Raw genomic sequence first — 27,585 nt, 5'->3', positions numbered from 1 at the left:
TGGAGCTGGTGACTGAGCTTGGCCTGCTCGAAGGTGTTCGGCAAAGGGATCACCTCCACAGGGGCAGCGAGGGCGTCCGCCCTCCTGTTTCCCTCGGCGATGACCCCTGGCAGGTCCGTGTGTGACCTGATGTGCATCACATAGAAAGGCTGCTTCCGGTGGGAGATCAGTTTAACGAGTTTCGAAAGCAGCTCGAAAAGGGCAAGGTTGTCCACCTCCTGAAGGATGGAATTTTCTGCTCGAGACACTACTCCGGCCACGTATGCCGAATCAGTTATCAAATTGAATGGTTCAGGGAACCTCTCGAACGCCCTGACGACTGCGGCCAACTCAGCAACCTGAGGAGATCCCTCTACCTCAGCGACATCTGACTCCCACTGCTGAGTTTTTGGATTCCTCCAAGTCATTACTGACTTGTGAGTTCTCCCGGACACGTCAGTGAAAATGGTCAGGGCATCGAGGGGTTTCTTGCTCTGAACCGATTTCAACTCCAATTGGAATGTGGAGTCCGAATTAAAAATTTTGTGGGCAGGCCGAGTTATTGAAATTTGCCCAGAGTAGCTGTCTAGCGCAAACTGGAGAGATTCATTCTCCATGAGGAGGTGTTCTAACATTGCCTTCGAAATTTGGCCCGAAGACAATCGAATCGGCATGTGAATGCACTCAAAGTCGCAACCAGCTAGGTCCCGAATTCGGAGCCTAGCCTTCCAGATAAGGTCAGCCATCAGTTCCTGTGGCCTTGTCATCCTCTTGGACCTATGGTGACTAAGGAAGACCCACTCTATGACCAAGAGTGGATCGTTCCCGTCCCGGTCCTTCTTGGGTAACCTCTGGATGACTTCGTCCCATTGGAATATCAGTCCCTGGAGGTGGGGCAGCCTTCCGAAGATTACGAATCGGAAGGGCAGGTCAGGTCTGCACCTGTGGGCCTGCCTGGTGGACATGGCTTCTTGGACCCTTTCAAGAGCTCGTTCCGCCTCTGAGGTGAGTGACCTAGGGGAACTAAGCCCCTCTTCTCCCCCTTTCAGTAAACTGAAAAGGGGGGCCAGGTCCTCTGTAGAGAGACCCAGCCAAGGCCTCACCCAGTTCAACGTCCCACACAGCTGCTGGACGTCCGCCAAAGTCTCAATTTGGGTTTTTATTGCCAATTGTTGCGGAACAATGGTCCGCTGACTGATAATGAGTCCCAGGTGTTTCCAGGGGGGCATTTTCTGAATTTTGTTTTCCTGCAACTCAAACCCTGCAGCAGCCAGTGAAGCCACTGTAAGGTCGAGCGTGTGGGCCAGCAGGTCGTCAGTGGGAGCACACACCAAGACGTCATCCATGTAATGATGGATAACGGCTTGGTGCGCGGCTGCACGCACAGGGGCGAGCAAGGAGGAGACGTACCACTGGCAAATAACTGGAGAGTTTTTCATGCCCTGTGGCAAAACTCGCCAGTGGTACCTCCTCCTTGGGGCTTCTCGGTTGATGGTGGGAACCGAGAAGGCGAAACGTGGGGCATCGTCCGGATGCAGGGGAATTTGGAAAAAACAATCCTTAATATTGATAACGGCCAATTTCCAATTTTGGGGGAGCATGGTCGGGGAAGGCATCCCTGGTTGGAGTGACCCCATGTCTTCGATTACTTCGTTAATTTTACGGAGGTCGTGGAGAAGCCGCCACCTGGTCTTATCTGATTTCTGTATAACAAAGACCGGGGAGTTCCACGGCGAGGTGGACTCCACTATATGGCCTTTGTGTAGCTGCTCCTCCACGAGCTCGTTGAGCGCCTTTAATTTCTGCTGAGAAAGTGGCCATTGCTCTACCCAGACTGGTTCATTTGAAAGCCAATTCAGTTTCAGGGTAGGACGCTCATCAATGGCTACCGTATTAACCTTGGGGGGGTCAGGAAAGCCAATTGTGACCCCCCACTGCTGCATGAGGTCTCTCCCCCACAGGGGTGTCTCGTAATTCAAAACAAACGGGCATAGTGAGGCCAATTGCCCGTTTGGCCCCTCAATTTGGACCACACTCTTAGATTGCTTAGCCAATTGTAGCCCGCCTACTCCGGAGACGTGCTTGCCCACGTTTTGCAATTCCCAATGTGACGGCCACAAACTCTCCGGGATGACCGTCACATCCGCCCCCGTGTCCCAGACCCCTTTGATGTGTCTTGTGTCCCCACCCACACTAACTTTACACGTGTCAGTCGGTTTCTGTCGTGTAATTCTCCTTACCGAAAGGATGCTCGGTGTTTGATCTTCTTTGCAGCTCATCCCCGTTGTCATAGCTTCGTCCCCCACCTCCTGGCACACCGAGAGGAGGGGTTCCGGGATGAGCTGCGCGATGATTTGCCCTTTCGGCAGGAATGTGGGTGGGTGGTCTGTGTGCAGCCATAATTCGAATCGTCCCGGGTCGCTGGTGATGACTCCAAGTGCGATATGTATGTCAATAGGTGTAAACTTACAATCTCCCACTACGACATACCTACAGCCTATCAGGTCCCATGTGCCCCTGTCTTTTGAGACCACGACGGTGTGCCAATCGCGGTCCCGCAAGTGAAGAGGCTCTGCCAACTTGAGCCTAAAGGGCTCATACCTTGAGTCGGTCATCAGAGTCCCTTCGGGCTCCCGTACGAAAATCTTTTCTGCCGGCTCAGCGTCCTGGGGAGGAGAGGTCTTGGTCTTGTCCGGTGTGGTTGTCATATCCAGTGTGGTGGTCATGTTCGGTGAAATCTTATCAATCTGGAGGGCAGAATTAGAGAGGTTAGTGTCTCTTGTATCACTTTCCCCGGCAGTGCGGCCCTCCCTGTTATGGTCTTCGCACCGGGGGGCACCGCGCTCGCTCCCTAGTTTTTTGGGAGGGTTCCCCCCTTCCCACCTCCCCCCTTTTTCAAAAAGCTTTCAAATTCGACCCTCTTTGGGCACTGGCTGGACCAGTGGCCCTTTTGGCCACACAGGAAGCATGGTCTGTCGCTTGGTGTTCTTTTCGGCGTCTTTGGCGTCTTCGGGTCTTCTCGTTGCGAGATAGCAGCGACTTTCGGGGCGGCGGGCTTCTTTTGCAGGGTCCGGGTCTTCGAGGCTGCAACCCTGGCGCTGACAGCCTTGAGCATTTCGTCCAGGGTGGGTTGGTCGCCAGGGGCCTTGGGTATCCTGAGGATTGCCTCCCGGCACTCCTCGTTGGCGTTCCGCATCGCCATTTCCTCTAGGATATCCTCCCTGGCTCCCACCCTGGTGACCTGCTGCTCGATCGCGGCTGTCAGCCTCTCCACAAACGCCACGAAGGGTTCCGTCAGGCCCTGCAAAATCTCTCCATATGGTTGTAACGGTCCCGCCGGCCGCATCTCACAAAACGCCTGCCTTGCCTTGTCCTTGACCACGTCTAGGACCCCTTCTGGGATATTCTCCGCCTGGTCCGAGGCAGACTTCCATTCCCCCTCCCCCATCAGGTGGTCTAAAGTGATGGGGTCCCCACCATTATCCGTAGCAGTGACCAGATCTCTCAATAGGCTAGGAAGGGCTCGTCCCAGCAGATCCTTCCAGGTGCTTTGCCACAACTTGAACTCGGTCTTGTTGGACAAGCACCTGAAAAGCTGCTTGAGGTCGTACGGGACGACCACCTGTCCTGTGAGTGAAGACTCAAGCAGTCCTTGGAAGTACGGACTCTCCCGTCCGTACTCCCGAAGGGTCTTCATGAGATCCTTAATCATCGCTTGCGGAAATGGCCTCCAAGTGGCTATACCCGCCGCTCTACCGCGGTTCCCCCGGTACGTTACTGGTGTTAATGAGGGGACGCCACTTGGGTCGGGGCTTCCGTTTTCCAGGCCTCCCTCTTCCGGACTCCAAGCGTGGGAACCGGAAGGGTAGGCGTGGGAACCGGAAGGGGGGTGGGACCAGGCGGTGGGTGGAGCAGAAGGAAGGGGCGTGCTCTCCTGCGTGGGTGGAGCATGGGCGGAGTAAGAGGGAGGGAAGGTGGGAGGAGAAAAGGGAGGAAACTCCTTGTGGGAAAGGGGAGGAGTCGAGAGGAAGGGGTTGGTACTCTTGGATGACGCCCCGGGGGCGGGGGAACAGGAACGGGGAGGGAAAATGGAGGATAGGGAGGAAGAGCGGGCGAGGCGCCCGCCACCATTTTGTGGGAAGGGGTCGGGGACGCCATCTTGAGTACCTGGGGTGCCGGGCTCGGCAAACGAAAATCTAACTCTGGGCTTATAACTTGGGGAAATTTGGGGAAGGGAGGGCTCCGTGGCGGGCGGGGTACACCCGCTTCGGGAGTCCCGAGCCGTCTGGCCAGGACAGCTCGGGCGGGGGGATTTGCCGTTCCTCAAGGGGCCAGGGCTAGAGGACCCCTTGAGGATACCCGGACGGGGAGAAGGGGGACGGGCAGGAGGGTTAGGGCGAGAACTACACAAACTCGAAAGAGAACCACAGGAACTCCCTTTCTGCACTCCCTCTAGTTTCATACATGCACGTAGCTGCCTTACCCAATAAAGAAATTTTTGTGCGGTTTTATCACCCGACCGGGCCAAATTGATAAATTTGACATACACCGCTGACCAAAACACAGTGGTGTCTACAAGTCGGGTGGTAGTCTTAGGAAAGTGCAGGAAGAGAAACCTGACAAATCTTTTCAAGTCTCCTTTAGAGAACTTGAAATTGGTAACAACAAGTAAACCCTTAACTTTCGAATAAACCTCCCTCTGCGGAGCGCTCAGCCTAGCACCCATAGCTGTCAGATCTTATTTTGCGCCCGCAACAAAACCCACAAGCCTCAAACGAGAAAACAACCGAAAACGGACACAAGCCGCACAACAAAAACCAGCCAGGCCACCAACCTCGGAGCTGGGGCGGCTCAAACAAAACTCCAGAGCCAACTTAACGCAACCAAGATTCCGAAATCGAACAAAGGATGAGGACCCTTGGACAACCGAACCCGAGAAAGGTAAGAAAAGGAACCCAAAACCCAGCGGGCTCCCTCCCCACCTCTCCGGGGGCTGCGCAGCCTAGGAGTTCAGGGTTACCCCCGAAGCTCCCTTTCCCTGCGGAAACCCTCCCCCACCCTGGGAGATGGTTTCCTCCTCGGGTGAGCGATACTCACCCGGTCCAAGGGTCTTCTAGACGGATGAGGCTTGGGGTTCGCTGGCTCCGAAGAGGACTCCCGGGTGCAGGAGCTATCCTCTTCGTCCCTCAGGAGTGCTCTGCCGAGGCAGCTGCTGCACTGAGGGCACACAGACCGTGAACAGTCCAAACAAACTGTAATCCGGAGCAAACCGGGTGGTTCGCTCCCCACGTCCTGCGCCGCCGCAGACGTCAACTGCAGAAGTAGAGGGGCCCCACGTTGGGCGCCACCCCTGTCGCCGTGCGCTTGCCCTCAGTGGCTAGCCCAAAGCGCACGTGACAGCAGCCACGATTTTTGGGTCCTCCACCTCGTCCCGCGACAGACTCTGCGGCAATGGAGCCAAGGCGAAATGAAGGGAAGGACTCTCACGGAGTAGGGGAAGGAACTGTTTATTCCTGGCCCGGGTCCTTCGAAGAGAGCCCCGAGCAAACCAAAGCACCGGCATAAGTACAGAATTCTCAGGGGGTGGAGAGAGCATGAGCGGACCAATGGGATGGAACCAGGGAGTGGCACAGGGATGGGGTGATCCACTTAGGGGCAACCAGGGAAAAGGCGGGAAGGAACCCAGCCAATCCCCAGGCTCAGGCCTCAGGGAGATTGACATGGGGGGGTAGGGGTGATGGACAGGGCTGGTGGCGGGAAGGGACAGCCAATCAGTGGCTGTCTCCAGGGCAGGCAGGGAGAGGGTTACATAACTTTTGGGGTAAACAACAAAATGGAGTCCAAGGAACAAGGCCAGGGGAGCCATCTTGGGAGTAACAAAAACTGGGGTACAGAGAACTTCAACATACATAAAACATAAGCAAACACCCACAATAACTTATCTTATTAAAGGGTATCAAAACAAGTCTTATATTCTGGAAGAGTCATATGGGTGCTACAAAAATGTTTTGTTTTTTTAATTCTTTCTCCCACATGAAACAACCAAAGGTAGTAAAAATTCCTGAAATGCATCTTCTAACAGTTATTATTTCACTGAAGCACAACAAAGCATGCTGCTGACACCACTGTTGTGCCGTTGCACCTGATGTGACCATTGCCTGTATTCTTGTCATGTACTGTTTCTGATGTAAGCAGGAAAGGTGTCTGAAGTTTGTCTCTTGAATTATGTCATTTGTTAATTCAGATTAATCTATATTTTATATATGATATTTTGAACCAGCCAGAAGAATTGGTTAATTTAGAATCTGCGATCAAAAACTCCCTTGAAGTATTTCCCCTTCATATCCCAGCGAGGTTTACAAAGAAAAAAATAATCTGCAGGAGATTTGGATGCATAAGGTTCAAGTGTTTTTATGACCTTCAGGGAGTCAAGGTTTTTACCCTAAACAGAGGTTCAGACCCTTTTATCTTCTTGGACTATTCCTCATCCAAATTTCCCTGCCACCTGATAGCTTGCATGTGAAATTAACATGATGAAAAGATGACACGTACTTGTTAGACAAAAAAGTCTCAGAACATTAAACCATCCAATCCCAAAGAATGTAAATCAGATCTGTAAATGTTTGGTTATTGGAATCCCATAGATCTCTGAGTTAAGGATATTTTTCCAATAAAAAATAATTTGGAAAGATGTGAGAAACATACCTCATTTGTACCATCTATGGTGAAAAATTATTTAAAATTAAATAATTCATACCAAATTTTGAATAACTTTTTTTTTCGTAGTCTCTCATTCTCTCTTTGACAAAACAGATGTCCCAAGTGTCCAGAAAACAACTTCAGTCATTCTAATGTGCTTAAGCTCCCTAGAACTTAGAATGATGCAAGGCTACAACTAAACACAACACAAAGCAATGTTTCAAATCAGCAAATGATTCCATAGCCATACAATGTATTTTAGTTTTAACCAGGAAAATTATTCTCCAAGTATAATTCTACCAATAAGATATTACCTAAATAATGAAATTTAAAAAGATTTTTTTAAAGCATCTTTTGATTTAAATACTCAAAACATGCTGGGGGTGTATATTTGAAGGGTCGCTTGGAATCTTTTTCAATTTTCCAGTGCCAGGTTTAGCCAGCAGCTACTAGAAGGTTTTCATTAATTATCAGAATACCAATATTCTGCTTTCTAAAGCTACCTCTCTTCCTTGTGTTTGCAGATTTCTTTTTTTAACCGGAGATGAGAAAGAAAGTGGCAATGCTATCACAGCTATTCTATCTTAAAAGAACACAAAGACATTTATGTGCAGAACTGGTGTTCTGTTTTGGCCATCCAGTTCCAGAGTTCTAATCTGTCGTGGTGTCCTTCATGGAGCAGTGGCTCTGTCCACCCACAGACACATGGGGAACACTCCTCCGGATCTTGTGGACCAGAGGGGCGGCTAAGGGAACCTTCCCTTGTCATGGGAGAGGCCCATGGCAACAGTGGAGGAAGGAGTCTGACTCAGCTGGAGGGCAAAGTCCAAGACCTTTATTCAGTCCCAGATGGGGCCGCAAGGCTCAGGGGAGCTGCTCCAGCTCAGCAGTGAAATGGGAGACAGCAACTGATAAACAGGGGAGGTACAAAGGCGGGATCAAACCATTATCCAATAGGGAGCAGGGTAGGAGTGAACTAGGGTTAGAGGGACTGTCAGGGAAACCAGTGAGAACACCAAGGGAGGAACTTCCTCCATTCACTTCACACCCTTCCCTGAACTTTCTAGAAGCCGGGGGGGGGCAATCAAGTGACAGGCAGGACTCAGAGGAGGAGGCTGGGAAGGATGTAGGAGGATTGACAGTAAAGAGGGGCAGGGATAAACTTGGGACATAACACTTTTCAAGAAACAAGAGGAGAAAGGAGCAAACCATTATTACAAAACACAATACAACACTAATCATATCAGACCTCTGCAATTTGAATACCTTCATGAATAGTAACACAGGGTATAGTATTTATCATCTTTTTAGATTTATGTGCTTGGTTCTTCTATAAGAACTGACCTAAATGCATTCTTTGCATCATACTTATGCTAGGAGAATTTGGATGTATTGTTTCTTAGCATGACTTAAATAATGTATTTAAATAATAATGCTTTTTTCCTAAGAATTTTGTGACCTGAAAATAATTTCCCTAACTTAACTTTTGAAGGTGCAGTACTCATTTATGCATAAAATGTGCAGTAATTTCCCTAATGAAATTTTGTTTACACACCAGAATTAATATTAAGCATCTAACATGTCTGATTTACAGACTGCAAGTACAGCTGAAGGTCATATTAAATTACATTATCATGAGATGTCAGAGAAGCTGCATAAAGAATAACCACAATGACCAAGAGATTTAAAATCCAGATTCCATCTGCAAAGGATCAGTAAGGTTCAGCCTAAAGACAGTAGATCCAGGAGGTTCTGGATCTCTCTCTCCAGGAAAAGCAAGATGGATTTTATGCATAGAGAAATTGCCATATGGAACAGCTTGCAAGTGAAGCTGAAGGTCATTAAGAGCCTCTGAGAAGTAAATCTCATATTATTTTTTTAGCTAAGGGAAGAATAATCACACTGATTAGAAAACATCCCACAACAGACACTTCGTGCATCACTGCCAGAGCTTCTTATTGTCCACACATTTAGTTAGGAGAAATGGGGTATTATACCTTTCCTTTTAGTTCACAGCTTCCTACAAGTTTCCTTGTGCAAATTAGTTGGAAGAGATTTGTCACTATGGAAATTTCAACTATGGAAATTTCTTAAATGTCTGTTTATATTTATGCAAATCCAGCCCATAAGGTGTCTTTAGCTCTTTGATTTTGTACTGTTCAACAGGACTAAACAGTGCCATGTTTCATATGTATTGCAGTTCAAGACAATGCAGGGTTGCATGTGTAAAAAAAGAACAGGGACATTTCATTTCATCTTCCAGTAGTCTTCCTTCTTGTGTTACCTTGGACTTCTAAAATTTTGGAGCAAATATTAAATAATATTTATGAAGAACATTATCTCCATTCAGAAACTGCCAGCAATTCATGGCAATTACATAGCAGGGTTGCAGATGATCTTATAGAATCATAGGATTGTTTAGGTTGGAAAGGATCTTAAAGATCATATGTTCCAAGTCCTGTGCCATGGACAGGGACACCTCCCACAGCAGGCTGCTCAGACCTCTAGGCAACCTGGCTTTGAACACTTCCAGGGATAGGTCACACAGCTTCCCTGGACAACCTGTTCAAGTACCTCAGCACCCTCACGGTAAAGAATTTCTTCCTAAGATGTAATCTAAATCTACTGTCTTTCAGTTTAAAGCCATTCCCCCTTGTCCTGTCCCTACATGCCCTTGTAAAAATCTCTCCCCATCTTTCTTGTACATTCCCTTCAGGTACTAGAAAGCTGCAATATGGTGACCCTGAAGCCTTCTCTGCTTCAGCTGAACAATCCTGATTCTCTCAGCCCAATTTCTTCATGAGAAAAGTGCTCCATACCTCTTATCATTTTGGTGGTCTCCTCTGAACTCACTCCAAGAGGTGCCTGCCTGTGCTGGGACCCCAGAGCTGGATGGAGGGTTCCTGGTGTGATCTTACCAGAGCAGAGCAGAGGGGCAGAATCCTCTCCCTGGCCCTGCTGCCCACACTGCTTTGGATGCAGGACACATTTGGCTTTCTGGGCTGTGAGTGCTCATGGCTGGGTCGTGTCCAGCCTCTCAACCAGCAGCACTCCAAATCTTTCCTGCAGGGCTGCTCTCATGGCCAGGTCCCTTTGGGTGACATCCCATCCTTCAGGAGTGTCACTGCACTACTCCACTTGGTATCATCTGCAGATTTGCTGAAGGTGCACTCAGTCCCTTCACATATGTCATGAATATATTAAATAACAGCAGTCCCAAATTGGACCCCTGAGAGACACCACTTGTTACTGATGTCCTTTGGGACTCTGAGCCATTGAACGCCACCCTCTGGATGTGACCATCCAACCAACTCTTTATCCACCCACAAGTCACCCATCAATTCCATTTCTCTCCAATCTGGAGTGAAGGATGTTTTGGGGGACAGTGTCTAAAGCTTTGCAGAAGTCCAGACAAAAAACATCCCTAGCCCTTCCTCTGTCCACTTGTCACTCCACTGTAGAATTAGGCTATTCAGGAAGGACTTGCCCTTAAGATATCTAAGTACCAGACGCTGCCCAGTACTGAGTCTGTGATGCACAATCATGTTGAATCAGGACACAGAGCAGATTTCAGCGCTTGCGGTGCTGCCATCAAATATTATTTCAAAGGCATTTCTGGTTTTTCTTTCTGTGCCAATCATTCACAATCTCCCCAGTCAGGCCTAGATGGGGAAAAAATTCTGACTCTGCTCTGAAGAATGTGGGAAGGAAGCAGCTAGGAAGTAAGAAGATGCAAAGAACTTCATACATTTTAACAGTACTAGTTCAGGCTATCTCTTGTGACCACATCCAAAATTATTTCAGTTTTAACTGTCCCCTACTTGCCATAAAATGGTTCTAATTCTCACTCAGGTTAGATTGCTGAAAACCAGTGTTGCTTGGCATAACCCTTGTTCTAATTTACATATGGTAAGACACTACCTTGAAGGGATTTTATAGATTAAATTGCATTTCATATTGTAGTATAAATCTCACCTTTCTAGCATTCATTATAAAAATTGTTTAAAGTTAAAGGTATATATCTTTAAATTAGGAGAGCTGATAATAAGGATTAATGGTATAGGTACAATTCAAACCAACAGGAAATATTTGTTTTCTTGTGGTGAACACTTAGGTGAGAAATTATACTGAAATCCACAAGAATAATAAGCACTCTTTGAGGATTTTTACAATTTCTAATGAGTGTTGTTTGATGTGATTAGAATTAAAAAACTATCTTTTGGTTCCGACTGGACTTTTTTCATTTTTAATAGTAGATTTCTAATATGTAGGAGAGGTACAGGAAACATTCAAGAGATTTCCAACAAGTGATCTATGACTGCTGTGATCTCTAACTTGAGTCCATCATAAATTGCCAAAGTAACTGAAAAATGTACCCAGGAATATTAGTAGATGACAACTATTTGTCTGTTCAAAGTTAAAACTCTCTAATTTCTTTTTAGGAAGAAAAAAGTCCGTCTACATCTCAAATAACAAGCTTACATTGGTTAGTGCTTAGAAACATGTTTAAATTACTTATATCAGCCTAAGCATCTACTGTTTTTATTTACATCCTTACATACACTATTTTAAAATAATTTCTTCTGTGACTTTCCTTATATAACATGTCAGCAACATGATGTTAACAAAGATGTTAACAAAGACAGTAGGTATGGTATAGGGACAAACAAAAACTAATTTCTCCATCTCTATTTCCAGGTCGCCTGCAATTTTTGGGCATTCTTGTGGTTGTTGTTTAGTTATGTAAGTAGTCAGCAAAAGAAGCAAAACAAAAGCATCCTAAATACTTCTGAGCCGTCTCATTAACTTGAACATTAAGGAGAAGTGAAAAGAGTGAAAGTAAGCATTTTAAAAGGGCTACTTTTATGTATCTCAGTATTCACATCTTTTGCACTTCAAGCCATAATAGAGCTGTAACATCTTAATGACAACTATTTGCAGGCTTTTTTCTAGAAAACTCTGAATCAATTCCAAGAAAAGACAAGAGTTCAGAGTCCTAGCAGACCAAGCTCTTACCTCACTATCATTAGGAAGAGGTGATTCATTGCTGTTTCATTCCTTTAACAAGATTTACAGTTTTTGACATTTATTGTGATTAACAACCCTCATTCATATATATTCTTATATCTGCTTGACAAAAATGTTAAATATACATCATTTTCATATCAATTCTGAGAAAAACCCCAGCTAAATAATATCTATACTTATTCCTACCAAATGCTATGTGGTGTAAAAGAACCTTGGAAATAAATGAAAAGCTTTGTGTGTACTCTGGGGGGCAGGTTCTTATTTCTAGTTAAGAGAACACATCAGAAAGAAATCCAGCATCATTTCCCTGGGTAGCAAAATTCTGAATGTCATATGTTGTTCTTTTTTTTTTTAGGAGGTATAGATTTTTCTAAAGCTATATTTTTTCTAACAAATGTGAATGTTTATTGATAAAAATGAAATTTAGAATGTTTATCCTGTAATGTAACAGTGAGGGGCCACCTCCGTGGCACCCCTCAGACCACCTTAAAAACAGACCTCTAAAGCGAGAGCCCGTTCCCTTCAAAGACGCTCAGCACCGCGGCTCCCCCACCCCCGCCGAAACCAGAGATGGAGAAACCCCGGCCACCCGCAGCCGCCGCCGCCGGAGCAGGAGAAAGAGGAGCCGGCCGCTCCCCCCCCAAGCTCGGCACAGAGAATTCCAGCCACCATGCCGCCCGCTCAGCTCAAGCCCAGCCGCAGAGAAGCCCCAAAGCCTGCACGTGGCTCAGCCCGCCCGCGGCCAGCCGCCGCCGCTGGATGGCGCGTCCCCAAAATGCGCCTGGACCGCCGCCCCGTTCCAAAAGAAAGAAACCCACGCCCGCCACGTTCCACCCCCACCTCACAAGCCCCGGCCCGAACCCCTGCAAACGTTGCCGCCGCTGTGAGGCAGCGTGAGACCCCCAAGACGCCATGACTGCTGCAAAACTGCCATGCAGTAGCAAGAGTCTCCAGCCGCCCACCCCAGCTAATCCCACATGCAAATCAGAAACCCCAGATGCATCTCGGGATACCGTTTAACACCAAAAACCCCTTATAAAATAAAACCGAGCAAAATTGAAACGCACAGAAACCAATGCTAGGCCGTGTGAACCCTGGAGTATCGAAGGAGCTGATTTCTCCGGTTTTGCTTACTAGCTGTAAGTTAAAAAGACCAAACCAGAGATGAGACCCCCGGAGGAAACAAAAGAAACTAAGAACCCTGGGGTTGCTCCCAGCGAGGGCGGGTTCTCCAGCTCTGTTGAACTGCCTGCAGCAGAGCTGAAAAAGACCCTCCTCCTCCACGGCGCACACGGGCAGCCAAAAACCCCTCGAGCAAATATTGAAAGAGCTGATTAATAAAGGCATTTTAAGGAGATTAATATTATCTCCGCCCATTTTATTCATAACATTTATTAATATTAAGTTCACAAGAATGTGTTAATTTTTAACATATCTCCTATTATATTCACCTTTGTATAATTTTACATATTAACATCTATAAAGTTTACCCTCCTCATTTAAGGTCCTCATATAGTCCCTTTGGTCCTGTCAGCTATGCTCCTCTACACCTGATCTGTTGTGTACCACTTTTACTTGTTCTCAATTATGGTCTGCTTCAAGCCTGTCCTCTTCATACTGTAAATGTAGAATTAATGAATTTGCTTGACCTGCATTTTGTATGTCTGATTTCCTTAGAAATTGAAATCACTTAACCTGGTTGTTTTAGAAACCCAAAAGAATGGACTTCCATACTACACAGAGAATAAAAGCCTTAAAATATTTTTAAGGAAGTTATATTAATCAAACTCAGTGACTTGTGTGTATAATGGCTGGAAGAGTTTAAAACCAACAATCACATAATTCCTCTTCTTATGAAGTGCTCAGTTTGTATTGTGCCTAGTGACATTCATTTACAGCTTTTTGGCTGTGTTTTTTTTTGTAAGGTTGTTTTTCAGTTAGTTTGGGGTGGAGGGTTTTTTGGGTGAGTGGTTGATTGGTGGGTTTTTTTGTTATTTGTTTTGGTTTTTGAAATTTTGGGGTTTTTTTAATAATAATAACCAATAATTAATATTTGTTATTTATTTTGTTATTTGACTTTTCTGACTTTTGGGAAGGTCTTTTGTTTTGGTTTTGTTTTGGGTTTTTTTCCTTTTTTTTTTTTTTTTTTTTTTTTAATGTAGTCAAGCTTTTTATTAACTCATTTATCTTAAATTAAAAAACTTGCACATCTCCTGCGAACCAGCTGTGGGTTAATGTGTGAGCAGCTGAATGCAGTATTCTGAAGCGAGAAGTGAATAATAATTCGGCAAAATATTGTTGCATCCAATTGCTAATTGTTTCCTGATGACTTTGACAGCTGCAGATATAAGATAATAGAGCCTACACAGTTGGTTATTTTGTAGATTCATTACTCATTCTGTTTGATCAATGAGCTTTTAGCAGTTCTTAGAATTGCTTTCTTCTCTGTGAAAATTCTTGTTCTAGATTCTATTGTTCCAATGGAAATAAACACAACTCCTTTACGGTCCTCCCTACACTGGAGAAATTTGCATGCTGATGACTGAGATAGTTCTGTAAATGGAATTAAAAACACATTCCTGAGAATGCACGAAAGTATTTACCAGAATATTACTATTTCTATACAGGGTTCTGGATCCTGGTTTTTGCTCTTTGGTTTTGTGAAGACAAATAACCTGAATATCCAATAGAATGAGGACCATGAGAAAACAAATTTCGTTTATGTAATTACCTGGATTTGATTTTCTCAGCTTCCCTTCTGCAGGTTTTCTCTAAGATAGACCAGTCATTCTCTAAATACTACATAACTTTTTGGTTTGTTCTTCTGGAGCGCAGTTCACATTAATTCTTACTGATCCTAGGCTTCGATTCAATATATAACTAAGTTCTGTTACTGCTTGCATCGAACTCCACAGAACAATTATTAATGAAAGTTTCCAAATGAATGTAAACAAAGATACAAATAAAAGAACATTTTCACAAACTATTGCATGGAGATACATTGCTTATTTACCATGACCCACCAAGCCGCTACAGACAATATAGGATTTGTTAAAGGCATTTATCATTAAAATAATATGTGGATAAACTATTGTCAGTGATAACAATGCAGGGAGCACTCTGTGGCAAAAACCTAAGTGGCAATGATTCACCTGCTCTGCACATCTACTCTGCCTATGAACATGTCCAAGAATACTCATCACAGATGCTTCTAAGTTGTCCAGACTTCTCAGTTTGTTCTGTGTGGATAAAACAGAAAGGAGTAGTTACAGACCTCACTAAGATTGTCTGGTGTGCCAGTATGACAGCTTTTGCTCAAAGCTTACACTGGGACAGAATTCTGTTGTTATCATTTATTAACAATGACTATTTCAGGATTTCATGCACATCCACAATATTGTACCATAAAAGGTGACTATTTAGGTGTATAAATATTGATTATTTCAGAAACTAAATTTTCTTGGTTTGCAATATTATTAAAGCAGTTTTCTACTCACAAAGAAATTGAATTTCAATTACTGTCCTTTTTCTTCTAAAAGGAGATAAATTCAGTATTTTAGGCCAACTTAATTTGCAAATGATTTTGTATACAAAGACTACTTATCCCTCTGGCAGATGGATGATGGTTAGTCCTTAATTGGAAATTAATTTTACTACATCAAATATTCATATTATCATTTTGCCTTGTTTTCACACGTTCTACTTAGCATTGGATATTTTTCACGAAGTATTTTTAACTTATAATAATTGGAATCTCCAAGGATACTAGAAGCCACATTCTGCAATGTTTTCGTATTTACTTGGTATGGTCATCTGTTTCCGTTTATCAATGTACTTCTTTATTTCAAATAAATGTAAATATTTAGATGGCATTTTTATATATGCCCCAAGGACTAGTGATTTTGTAATTTCAAACTGGCATACCTCTCCTGAAAAAAAACCAAACATGATGTCAGCGTATCATGGACTTGGAGAAAATGCTTATGCATGCATTACAGGCAATTTACTGATTTTCAGATAGCCTTTATAAGTAATTCATGAGCTCTGATTTCACTTGATTTTGATTAATTCATGAAGCCAAATTTCATATTTCTTCCAACATAACTGAAAGATTGAATCCATTACAGCCAGTTTTTCAAAAGCTTTAGTGAAATAAAATGCAGGAAAATGTATTTGAACTTTCATTTGCTTTGAGTTTTATCACCTGAATGGAATGGCAGAAGAACTGTTAGATTAAAGTGGTAGCCTACCAAACCATGCCAGTTCTTTCAAGGGGTAGCTAGCAACAGATCTCTCATATAACTTCATGAGAATGTTCACGTTCATAATGATCAGATTATTTTTAGAAATTATCAAGAAAAAATAATATAAAATCTGAAATAATTTTGATATGTCTTGACAATGTAGTTACTTAACATAAAACAGCCCAAGTTTGCATGAGCAATGATACCATGGCACAGCAGCCAGAACTTAAGATGTTCTCAGAAATTCTTTTTTGTGAAAATTATGTAGTCCAATAACTACATGCTTCACAGGAAAGAACTCCTGCCAGGTCTCTGTTGCAGTTTGCTCTGAAGGTCCATAGGGGGAATGGCATGTGTTGTTACACTGTGAACTACAGGCATACAGGATATTTATTGAGTGTATTAAACATACACAGAAATTGTTGGTCTGTTTTACCTCTGCTCCAGCTGTTTGTTTAGGAACAAAGACACAAACAGGGAATATTCTGAGTTTGGAGGGACCCACAAGCATTATTGAGCTCAATTCTATAGGGGTTGAACCCAGAACTCTGCTGTTACTGGCATCATGCTCTGAACAACTGAGCTAATCTCAGGGTCCTCCTGCACTATTTTCAAAGCTGAGAGTTTAATTTTTGCCCCACCTCCACTTCTGAGCATCTCTCCACTGTCTCCATGGCTGACTGAGGTTCCAAAGGTACACATCAGTTTGTCTGTGCAGGATATTTCTCAGACTGATTTATTTAATATCTTCCTTCATTCAATTTTCTGAGACTTCTGACACAATTTCAATAAGCAGAAACCTGTTGGCAGTTTTGTCCCGCTTTAGAAGGACAAAAGAATTGACTCCTTAAATTTTTCTATGTTTTAGTACACTTAGTGTCTCACTACAGGAGTTTCTAAACACAATATAAAAACAGGAAACAGAACATACATTCTAGCAAAAAAGCAAATATAATATTTCATTAAACTTTTAAATTAGATTATTTTGTGTGGAGTTAATTTTGAATTTTCTTTCCATGAATCTTAAAAATAACCCAAATAAAAACTCCCACTATTTTAAGTTTTAACACTGGGTCATTTTAGGAAACTAATAAATTATTTGACATGCCTTATGATCTCAGAACTTGAGGGAAAATAATTGGAAAACAGAATACATACCAGAAGCTATGCTTTGTTTCTGGTATCATTGGCAGATAGATCTTTCTGAGTTTTAACTACTGGTGTTTTGAGAGTTAAAAAACTGCCACAATCTGTTTATCAATGTATTATGTCCTATAGTTCTTAATAGGAGATGACAGAGTGAAGTTGCAAAAATGAGAAAGAAGGATGGGATACTCAGGAAAATTTTAGAAAGAAAAACAAGGATCTCCAAGTTTCAAGGTAGATGGCTAAAGTAGTTGAATTCATTGGCCTTACTCTTCTGAAGAATCTACTTTAAACACTTCCACAGATTTACCCTTTTTTTTAAAATATATATATATAAATGATAAGATGCATATAGTGCATCTTGATTCCAGAGATTGTATTTTAACATCCTGGCATAAAAATGACATAAATCTTTTGTTTCTCTTTTTTTTTAATTTCATGCTGGCATGCACTAGCATATCACTTCCTAAGCTACTTTAGAAAATTTGGCCTTTAAATATCTGTTTAGGCATTTTGGCTAATAATAGATATCCCAAAATTATGTTTCCAATCTTTACCTTCTTGAAAGTTTCTATTTCCTATATACAGAAATACTAACAAAAACTGTTTTCAGTATAAGTCATAAAGCTCCATTTTTACATCTGCTCGTAATGATCCAAATATTTGCTGTTGTTTTGTAACTTTCAGCTTAATTATTACATTATTATGTAATTACTTAATTACTACATTATTATGCAAAAAACCCTATGATTTTATATTATCCACAATAGAGTCAGTCAAGAAAACAGCTTTCAAATCTCTCTGAAGACCATCTAAACATATTAATATTCATGACAACTTTCTGCCTTCACATTCTGGACAGTCATTTGTTGATTTCCAGGCTCAAATACTCAGATGTCTAGGATTTCAAATGTGGGGAATGAATTCCTTATCTGTTCTTGCTCAGTACTTTTTTATCAGTCTTCATTTGAGATAAATATATTTAACACAGCATCAGTCTGAGAAAGCTGTGACAACTAGTGTGCTATAATTGGTGAAGGCTACAACATCAACAGGTTTCATTACATGTCAATACCTGCAGAACTTTCCAATAATGGGTATAAGAGAAAACATTTCAATTCAGTAAATGGAAAGCTCTAAAATTTATGAGCAATTCTGATAAACGAGACTGATGAAATGGTAAAATGCCAAAAACTGAAAGAGGACTAAATAAACCTTAAACATTTGAAAATGTCAAACTTGTGATAAAATGCAAAATACCCCACTATCTATCAATAGATACAGGACAAGAAGTTATATTCTATATTCAATAGATATTGAGCTGGAAGTGAAGACAACTTCAAGGTGTAATGTAAAAGAACTGCTTGGTGTCAGAAAATAAAATAGAAGGTTACCTAAAGGCTCTCAAACACCTCAGCAGCTCCGAAAGCACATGTACAAGCCAAATATAACTGACATGAAATGGAAAACAACAACAACAAAAAAAAAGGAAGATAAAAACTTAAAGCTTTAATTCCTAGAGTTAAAAAGAAAAAAGAAAGCATCAAAGCATCTATAGTACTTTTATTGTCTCATACATATATTAAACCCATCTATGTATGCTGAAAGATTTTGTTATTTTCTACTGTGGAAATACTAAGGTTTTTGATAATGTTCTGTCAAGATTATTTGCAAGTATAACTGTATAAATCTTGCAATATATTAATTGACCTACACAGTTATTGCACAAAATGAAGGATCAATATTAAATGAGACTAAAAATCCCTCAGATAATGTCATTATTTTCACCTTCTGATAGGCAGAACTCTTCATCTAAGTCAAGCCTGTTTCATTCTTTTGCATTACTAGAGATTGCAGTTTCTCCATAATAGAAAAAGAAACCTTTTAATTAATTTTCAGTTTTCACTGATTTTGAATTAATGTATTTCCTCAGCTCATTCATTTTTCATCATCACCAACCAGTTTTCCCCCATTTTTAATGCATTAATCATCATTAATAATAATAAAATTAATTATTTTTGTTTGCATCTCTATGAGTGAGGCTTCTCTGTCAAGAGCTGTAAGAAGCTAGACCACCATCCATGCACTAATCACTAATTAGTTCTGTCATGTAAGATTAAAAAATGTGCATTAAAAAAAAACACACAAAGGAAATGCATGTGTGTGGTGGATTTGTCATTCCATTTGTTTACAACATTAAGTTGTGACACAATTTCACAATTCTTCTTGATCTATTAAAAAATACTGTCATATATCTGTTCTGATCAGTTTGTTACCTACTCTAAGCAAAGCACTTAGCCTTTCACACTGAGTGAACTCAGCAAAAGCCACTAATCAGTCAATTTCTAGGCATGGCTATCTTGTATTGCATTGGCAAATACTACTTTTTACTTGATGTTAGCTTTGTTTTGGTATTTCACTATTCTGGAAATTGAATGTTAGATGCAGCTCTAGAGAACACAAACAAGCAGTCAAGAGTTAAAAATGAGTGGATGTTTGCAGAGGCTGACATGATATCATATTTTGATACAATGATGTCTTCATGATGTAATACTGCTATAAAACATGTTGTGGTTTAAGTCCAGCCATAAAGTCAGGCCCATGCAGCCACTCACTCATGGGACTGGAGAAAGAGTTGAAAGAGATCATAAAAATATTGACAGTAAGCCTATGGTTCTCTGCTGTTATTCCTGAAATCACACAGGGGACAAATAGCTGCAAGAGGCAAATTTCTGTCCTGGGTTTGGGTGTTTGCAAACTTCCACTTCCCTGATCAGAAGAAAGATGTCATCCCTTTCCCCAAGATCAGCAAAGTGTTACACTACAGAGGGAGAAATATTTATCTGTCATAACACCCTTTTTAAAATTTATCAAATTTTATCCCCAGTTGTCAATTAAACCCTGTGCAGCCACTCAGTCACTACTCTCCAGGGCGAAAATGTAGAGAATCATAGAAGTGAGAAAACACATGGGTTGATATAAAGAGAATTTAATAGGGAAGGCAAAAGCCATGCACACAAGCAGAGCAAAACAAGGAATCAATTTGTTGCTTCCCTTTGGCAGGCAGCTGTTCAGCCATCTCCATGAAAATCAGCCTTCATCGCATGTAAGGCTGACTCAGAAAGCAGATGCCTTCACTCCAAATAGCCCTTCCTTCCTTTTTCTTTCCCCCTCTTTATATGCTGAATATGACACCAGCTGGCCTGAATTCTCCTTTGGGTCAGCTGGGGTCAGTGTCCTGGCTGTGCCCCCTCCCAGGCCCATGTGAACCCCCATCCTGCTCAGCAGTGGGGTGAGTTGAGAAGCTGAAAATGCCTTGGCTCTATGTAAGCACTGCTCAAAAATAACAATAACACCTCTGAATTATTAACAGTGTTTCCATCACATATCCAAAACACAGAACTATACTAGCAACTCTGAAGAAAATTAACTCTATCCCAGCCAAAAACAGAACATAGCAAAAAGAGGGGGAATAGAAACTGTAAAATATTATGCAAAAACAATTCTGAATTTTAGCAGCAAAATAAGAGAATTTATGTGATATACTTAAGATCCCAAAAATTAGTTTTTACTTACTTATCTAAGTACATGTTATAGAGTATTTTTAAGCCTATTTAAGACAGACAGAATTAAAATGAACATATGAGAGCACAGCAGGATTGAAAATAAGCCCATGTGCTTATGTGTCTAAAACAGAATTTAAATGCTAATTTTAGGTACCTAAGGGATCCTAACAAACTATAAAAAAACTAGCTACATGGTCCTTGTGTTTGTGACTCATTCACTTGGCATGTCTGACCGCTAGCACAGAAAAGCATTTGGAACTTCGGTGTGAGAATTGAAAATTTTGTATGCCTTCCACTTTGCCGGCAAAGCAGACTTGGCAGCAATACTCATTAGATCCTCAGGATGCACATAATGCCTAATTGGATATTCCTGAAGGCTGTAGGTACCTTATTGTTTCTGAAATTACCTGGAAGCACCTTGAAAGTAGTAATAACTTCCTACCAAGTAGTTAAAGTCCAAACTTCACAAACTGTACATTTTTTTTTTAACCTTTCATGCAGCCTATTTTTATTTAACATTATTCCCTGTCTGTATAGGCACCTATTCGTATTCTCCTTAAGTGATACTGGTGATACTGGTGGTCTAATTGTTGAGAAAGATTGTCGCATATCCATTGCTATGAAGGTTTGAGGAACTGAAATGTTAATGATTAGTGACACTATAAAAAGTCATTAGAAAGCAGCAAGTGCTTTGCTGAAGACGAACATAGTAACCACAAGGTGCAGAGGGAGTGATCACTCATCCCCAGAGGCCACAAGCTGCAGGCAGATGAGGGAAGAGGTCGATAAGAAGCAGATCCCGTGAGGTGAGGTACTGTTTTTTATCATGCCAATGTCCTCCTTTACACAACTGGCTCATGTGTGAAAACTCCCCTCCAGGAAACAACCAGGACATTCACACAGGAGGAGACTGAGGGTTTTCATCCCTTCGGAGAGAGTAGAACTGCTGCACGCCGCTGATGTGAGAGGCAGCTGACATGTCCTAGGAGGAAACACAAACGATCAAAGGTTCCCAGACTAATTTCTGAGTGCCTTCCACCTATTGCAACAGACCACAGTGTTGCAACAGACAGCATAAAACTCCCCTCTCAGAGGAGGTGAATTCTCACACAGAATTCTCACATACAGGGAATTCTCAGAGAGACAGAATTCTCACATAGAGCCTACTGTTATATTAACCCACTGAACTCTGTGTTTCATGGGCTTCCCTTGCCCCCAGGGCATCAGGACTGCAACCATCACTTCAACTATCAAAATTGTAACAATCAAGGTCTTTCTTTCTTTCTTTCCTTTCCCTTTCTTCCTTTCTTCCTTTCTTCCTTTCTTCCTTTCTTCCTTTCTTCCTTTCTTCCTTTCTTCCTTTCTTCCTTTCTTCCTTTCTTCCTTTCTTCCTTTCTTCCTTTCTTCCCTTCCCTTCCCTTCCCTTCCCTTCCCTTCCCTTCCCTTCCCTTCCCTTCCCTTCCCTTCCCTTCCCTTCCCTTCCCTTCCCTTCCCTTCCCTTCCCTCCCCTCCCCTCCCCTCCCCTCCCCTCCCCTCATTTCCTTTATGGTTCTTCTTAAATGTTTTTTATTATTTTATATTGCTGTATTTCTACAGATAATAACCAAACCTACTATATACATCCTTTCCATCACAATCAAATTGTTCTAAAATAAACCCCCCCGACACACACACACACAGACAGAGCACACACACATGTGTGTGTATATTTGTTTGTTTGTTTATTTATATGGAAAGAAGAGGCTGAGTTATCCTCACCCTCAGGGGTGGGTTGTAGCAGGAGGGAATTCTCTGGTACTGCCAGACTATTCTTTCCTTGATGTAATGTGTGCCTTCTTTACCAATGCAGTACAGACATTCAAAATTGTTTGCCTTTGTAAATTTCCTGCTCATCTCCCTTGGAGTGCAACAAGGCTTTTACAATGACACTTCTTATCTACAGCAAATCCTGACTTCTCTGTCTATTTGTCTTTAATTAGAGCTCCTCTCCCTGACTCTCTCTATTACTTGGTGATTTTTGGTGTCTGATTTATGAAATCAGTTGTCAGGTGCCAAGCAGAACAACCCTGATAATCAAAGCATATATTTAGAAATTTAGATTAGGTAACAGCAGCTATCTCCTTTGTTTCATTGTAGAAGTTATTGTAGAAGTGCTAAAACACTGCAAAATTCAACCATCAAGCAAAATTTTTGTCAACTGGTATGTCATGATTTGGTGTTGTTTGAACTACATATTACAATCAAGAGCAAAGAATGTAACAGGTTGAAAAGCCCATTAAGCCCACTGAAGGAAAAACACTGAAAAATTATTTTCTTCAACTCCTGTGACAGTTAAAATCAAGTCAAAATTACACATAATCAGACGAGGGAAAGCAAAACCACTGAAAGGACGCCACCAGCATTTCTTAAGCCACTCTGCTGTGGAAATGTGGAATCAAAAATGAGGTGACATGCTGGCATGCATCAGATTCCTATTTCAAAATACCAATTTTATACTTTTTTTAAATTAAAAGCTTTTCTTACTTTACTGCAAACACATTGATGATGGGATCATGCTCTTTTTTCTTAGTATGACAAATATGCTGCTTGATTGGACAAATTTACCCTGCTGCAGTATTCATTTTGCCACTGCTAGTTTTTGTGAAATGTTCCTAAAATTCAGTCCACATTTTGTGATTAGGTCTACATTCATTAACTTTTTATTCTTTGACTGAGTGAACTTTCTACTGATATGCAGCCTTCACGGTTGAAATGCAGTTCACTTTGTGAACTATTTTAGTCATCTATCTTTTCACACTGTGATTAATTAGTATATATCTATTTAAAAATATGTTGTGATTATATATATTAAGGGTTAGCTTTTCACCATTCCAGATTTCTAATACCATGAGAATTTGTTGTTTAATTTGCAGTAGTGTGTATTTAACTTAAAAGTCTACTCCTACCGCTGTGAGGCATAGTTATTAGGTATCTGTATTTCAAGAACCATTATTTATGTTATCCACTGCTTGCATAATTAACAGGAAGAAGGGATCAATATTTATACAGGTGTATTAAACAAAGTTAACTCTATGCAAGTCCCAATCAAACAAATTTAGTCTGAAGCAACCTTTCTGAAAAACTAGTCAAAATAAAAAGTAGATATTTTCAAACTCTGATGCTACTGACTCCTTTGCCTGTGAGAATGTACTCCTAAAATATTAATCATTTCTGATGGGCATTAGTTTGCTGCATTTGAAGTGTTCAGTTCATGTTGTATGCAGGGAGAGTTTAGAAAACACTGGCAGACAATTTCCGGCATGGCCTTTAAATTTCCACACAAAGCCTCATGAGAATTTGCAAGCCCATAGAGAGAGAAGGGTGGCAGCATCCCAAGAGCTTCATCAAAGGGATCTGATGGTGTGTTCAGACCTGCTGGGTTTGTCACAGGACAAATTTATAACCATGTAGTCAATACACACAGAAATTCTAAGAGATGAAATTGAAGACAGGAAATAAATTGCAGAGGAGAAAAGAAGTTAAATGTGGTATTAAATCTTCCACTGAGGCAACAGTTTGATTACTTAAGAGCCTGGCTATAAAAAGGCAAAGACTAAAAATTGACTACATAAGTTACCAATCATGACATTATTAGTCACCCTCCACAGTTTTCATACTCCAGAGGAGTAAACTGAGAAGCATCGTACAAAACCGAAAATCATTTTCATATACAGCTTATTACAGCTCAAAATTAAGGAACTCAGTGCATACTGCCAAACATGTCAACAAAGAGTGAGGTCAAAGATAATTGTAGTATGGAATCATTGAACAAGAAATATTGGCTGCCAAAGAAGCCATTAAAGTATACAAAGCCATAAAGTATACAAGGTCATGAGCATGACTGGCCATGCCCTCAAAGCAGGGACGACTAGATTTAACTCCACCTCCTCTTTGTTTTTACATTCGCTATCCAGTATCTGCCCTTCCTTTTTACTTTTCCCCTCTTTTCTCCTTAAAACCAATATATGTTCTTTTTTTCTTTGCTGATGGGCTTTGCTAAAGCCCATGCATAAGAAAACCATAAAAAAGCCTAGCATACTCTAACTCAGAAATATTTGTCTTCTTGTATTCGAGACATCAAGCTTGATATTAATTTCTTATCTAAGCTACTGAATTCAGGCCACGTCTCATTGTTACCTTGTTCATACATTGGCCACATTTTTTCTGAGAGTCTGATAAGTCTGGATTTAAAAAGCTCTCCACCAGTTAGATTGTGCCAGTTTTTCAATACTAATCCTGAGACTGTCCCTTGGAATATCATTATTGCACTCACAGGAGAATACAAACCCCATATCTTAACACTTCTTAGTAAGAAAGGTCAAAAGAACCAGAGAGGGAGAGTGAGCAAGAACAAGTGAGATACAGAGCTGGAACTCATAACTTTCAGGGATGCAGGGCAGGAGCTAATTCACTCCACCACCACCGGCTCCAGTCTGTTATTCACCACTGCAAGGCCAAAGCCCTCATTTTTCAGAGGGCACGCTAGCAGATGAGATGTAGAATGAATGTAAAGTGCTCCACCTAGAACCCCTAGGGGTATTTCCACACTGAAGAACACTACAAGAGATCTCTTAACCCCTAACTCAGTTACTCACATTCCTCTGTGCTAGGTCTGAGGATTCTTGGGCTCTGATACCTTCTGGACTCCAGCTGGGGACCTCTCTGGGAGTGCTTGCAGGAGCGGGGAGCAGGTGGACAGCTGGGTGTTCTTCTGGTCCAGGGGTTTTACAGATGCCTTTTGTCCCACCTGGGGTGCCAGAACTGATGCTTAGAGAGGCTGACCTGGAACAGAGACTAGGCAGAGTTAAATGAATAAAGTAGGTATTTACTGAAGGGCCTTTAAAGGATACACCTTGGGCAGTACAAGAGCTGGCCATGGCTCTAACCCAGATGGACGCATGATGAGAGATTTTTTTACACTTCTATAAGTTTTGGTCCATCTGCATATTGGGCTTCAGGTTATGAAGTCCCATCCTCCCAGTTTTCTCTCCTCAATTCACCATTGTTTATACTTTTTGAGCCTGGAGCTGCAACAGTGTCCTTGGTTCTCAGGCTGGGAAATTATTGTTTTGTCTAACTATCCTATGAAGAGAACTTGCTAACATGTGAAGTTATGTCACATGCTAAAGGAGTATGGAATCTAAAAAAAATATGAAAGCTAAAACTTAAGGCATCAGTAACAACAATTACAGGATTGATGTAATGGCATCCTAGTAATTAATGTAACATAACTCATAGTAATGGGATGGTTTTGTGGCCTGTGTCAACAAATTAAACACCATTGTTTTCCAGGTGTTTAAGAATAAGAGAAGACACACAGACACAGGCAAGGAGGAGCAACTGAAGAAGATTGGAGGTGAAGCCAAATAGAAAAACCACTGATAGTATCCACTCAAGACTCACACAAAACCAGAAGCACAGCAAATTTTCCATCATTGTGACATCACCTACAAGCTCCTGTCATAAAATCCGCTCAGATGGATCACTTAGTTTTGGTGCTAGCGTATTTCATGTGGGAACTTTTAACAATGAATTGTGTCCTATTTCCAGAAAGATGTGCTAAACAAGAGTCAGTGAGGAGTAGCTCTGCTTTACTTTACATCTACATTCAACTGAGGCCAAAACTGACAAAATGTAGGCATTCCTCTCATCCGTGAACATTTTGGCAAGCAGATATCAGAGGCAAAACTTTGCACATACAAAATCTTGCACCATCCAAGTTGTCAGAAAGGTTATTCATTCTGAGTGACTTTCTATTGCCTCATTGTGTAGCAATTGTGTGAGAGAACAGCATCATCCCACGTGTCTAGACTGAGCAGATACACTCATCAGAGACATTTGCAGAGACAAATTACATAAAACATACCTAACTAGATATGTTTTAAGACTACTAAGTTAATCTTTGAAAAGTTAATGAAAAACATGACACCTTTAAAGTCCATAAAAATTCTACAGTATGGTTGATCAGCAGAATGGTTTAGGAGACAATCACATCAGAAACTTCTGTTGCCTTACCATGGTAACACTTAATTTCTTTTAGCATCTAATTGTTAACTACCTGCTTTGTAGAAGACGCACGTGAAATGAAACATGAATTCCACAAATACAGAGAAAAGACACATATACCATTTCATTGATAAGTAAACCCAGTTAAATGGACTATAAATATATTAACCTTCCACATTTTAGTGTACTTTATATTTTGGATCAATTTGAGCATACATTTTTGAAACAAAAAGTATGATCTAATACTCTATCCCTGTTAGTCAATTCAACTTAATTGAGAAAATAATTCAGATCATACTTGGCTCTTTCAAAATTCATTTTATACCAGAACATTGGTTTGAATGGGGAACAGGAAGAACCACATCTGTCAATATTTCAGTGCTTTTATTGGCAGTTTTACACATAGGTTTGACATAGAATTTGCATAAATTATACTGGTCTATTAAAGCTGTCCATACTTGAATGCAAGATGAAAAAGTCAAAAAGAATGTATGTTTCTGCTTCAAAGTAAAAAGGAGTGAGGCAAAAAAAAAAAAAAAAAAAAAAAAAAAACACCAGTAAAATCTATTATTTTTGGCTCAGGAAGACTGCACATATTTTCCCCATGAACTGCTTCCAATACATTTTTAATATGGATTCTTATGAAAAACAGGCTTATGCACTTAGTGTCTTTCTGTGTGCCTGTATAAAAGTACTTCACCTGTGGATCTCCTGGTAAATCTGACCAAATTAAGCACTGTAAGAAAGCTATACATATAATTGCATTACTACAAGATTGCTGCAAAATTTATGGGTGCATAGATAGAAATCCGGTGTGCTTGCGAAGCCAGTCTCAGTCATATTTCAAAAACTTTGGCACTCAGGAGAAGTCCCCAGTG

This window comes from Zosterops lateralis (genome assembly GCF_965231275.1).
Source record: "Zosterops lateralis genome assembly, chromosome: Z".
Classification (NCBI taxonomy): domain Eukaryota; kingdom Metazoa; phylum Chordata; class Aves; order Passeriformes; family Zosteropidae; genus Zosterops; species Zosterops lateralis.
This window is presented reverse-complemented; position numbering follows the sequence as displayed.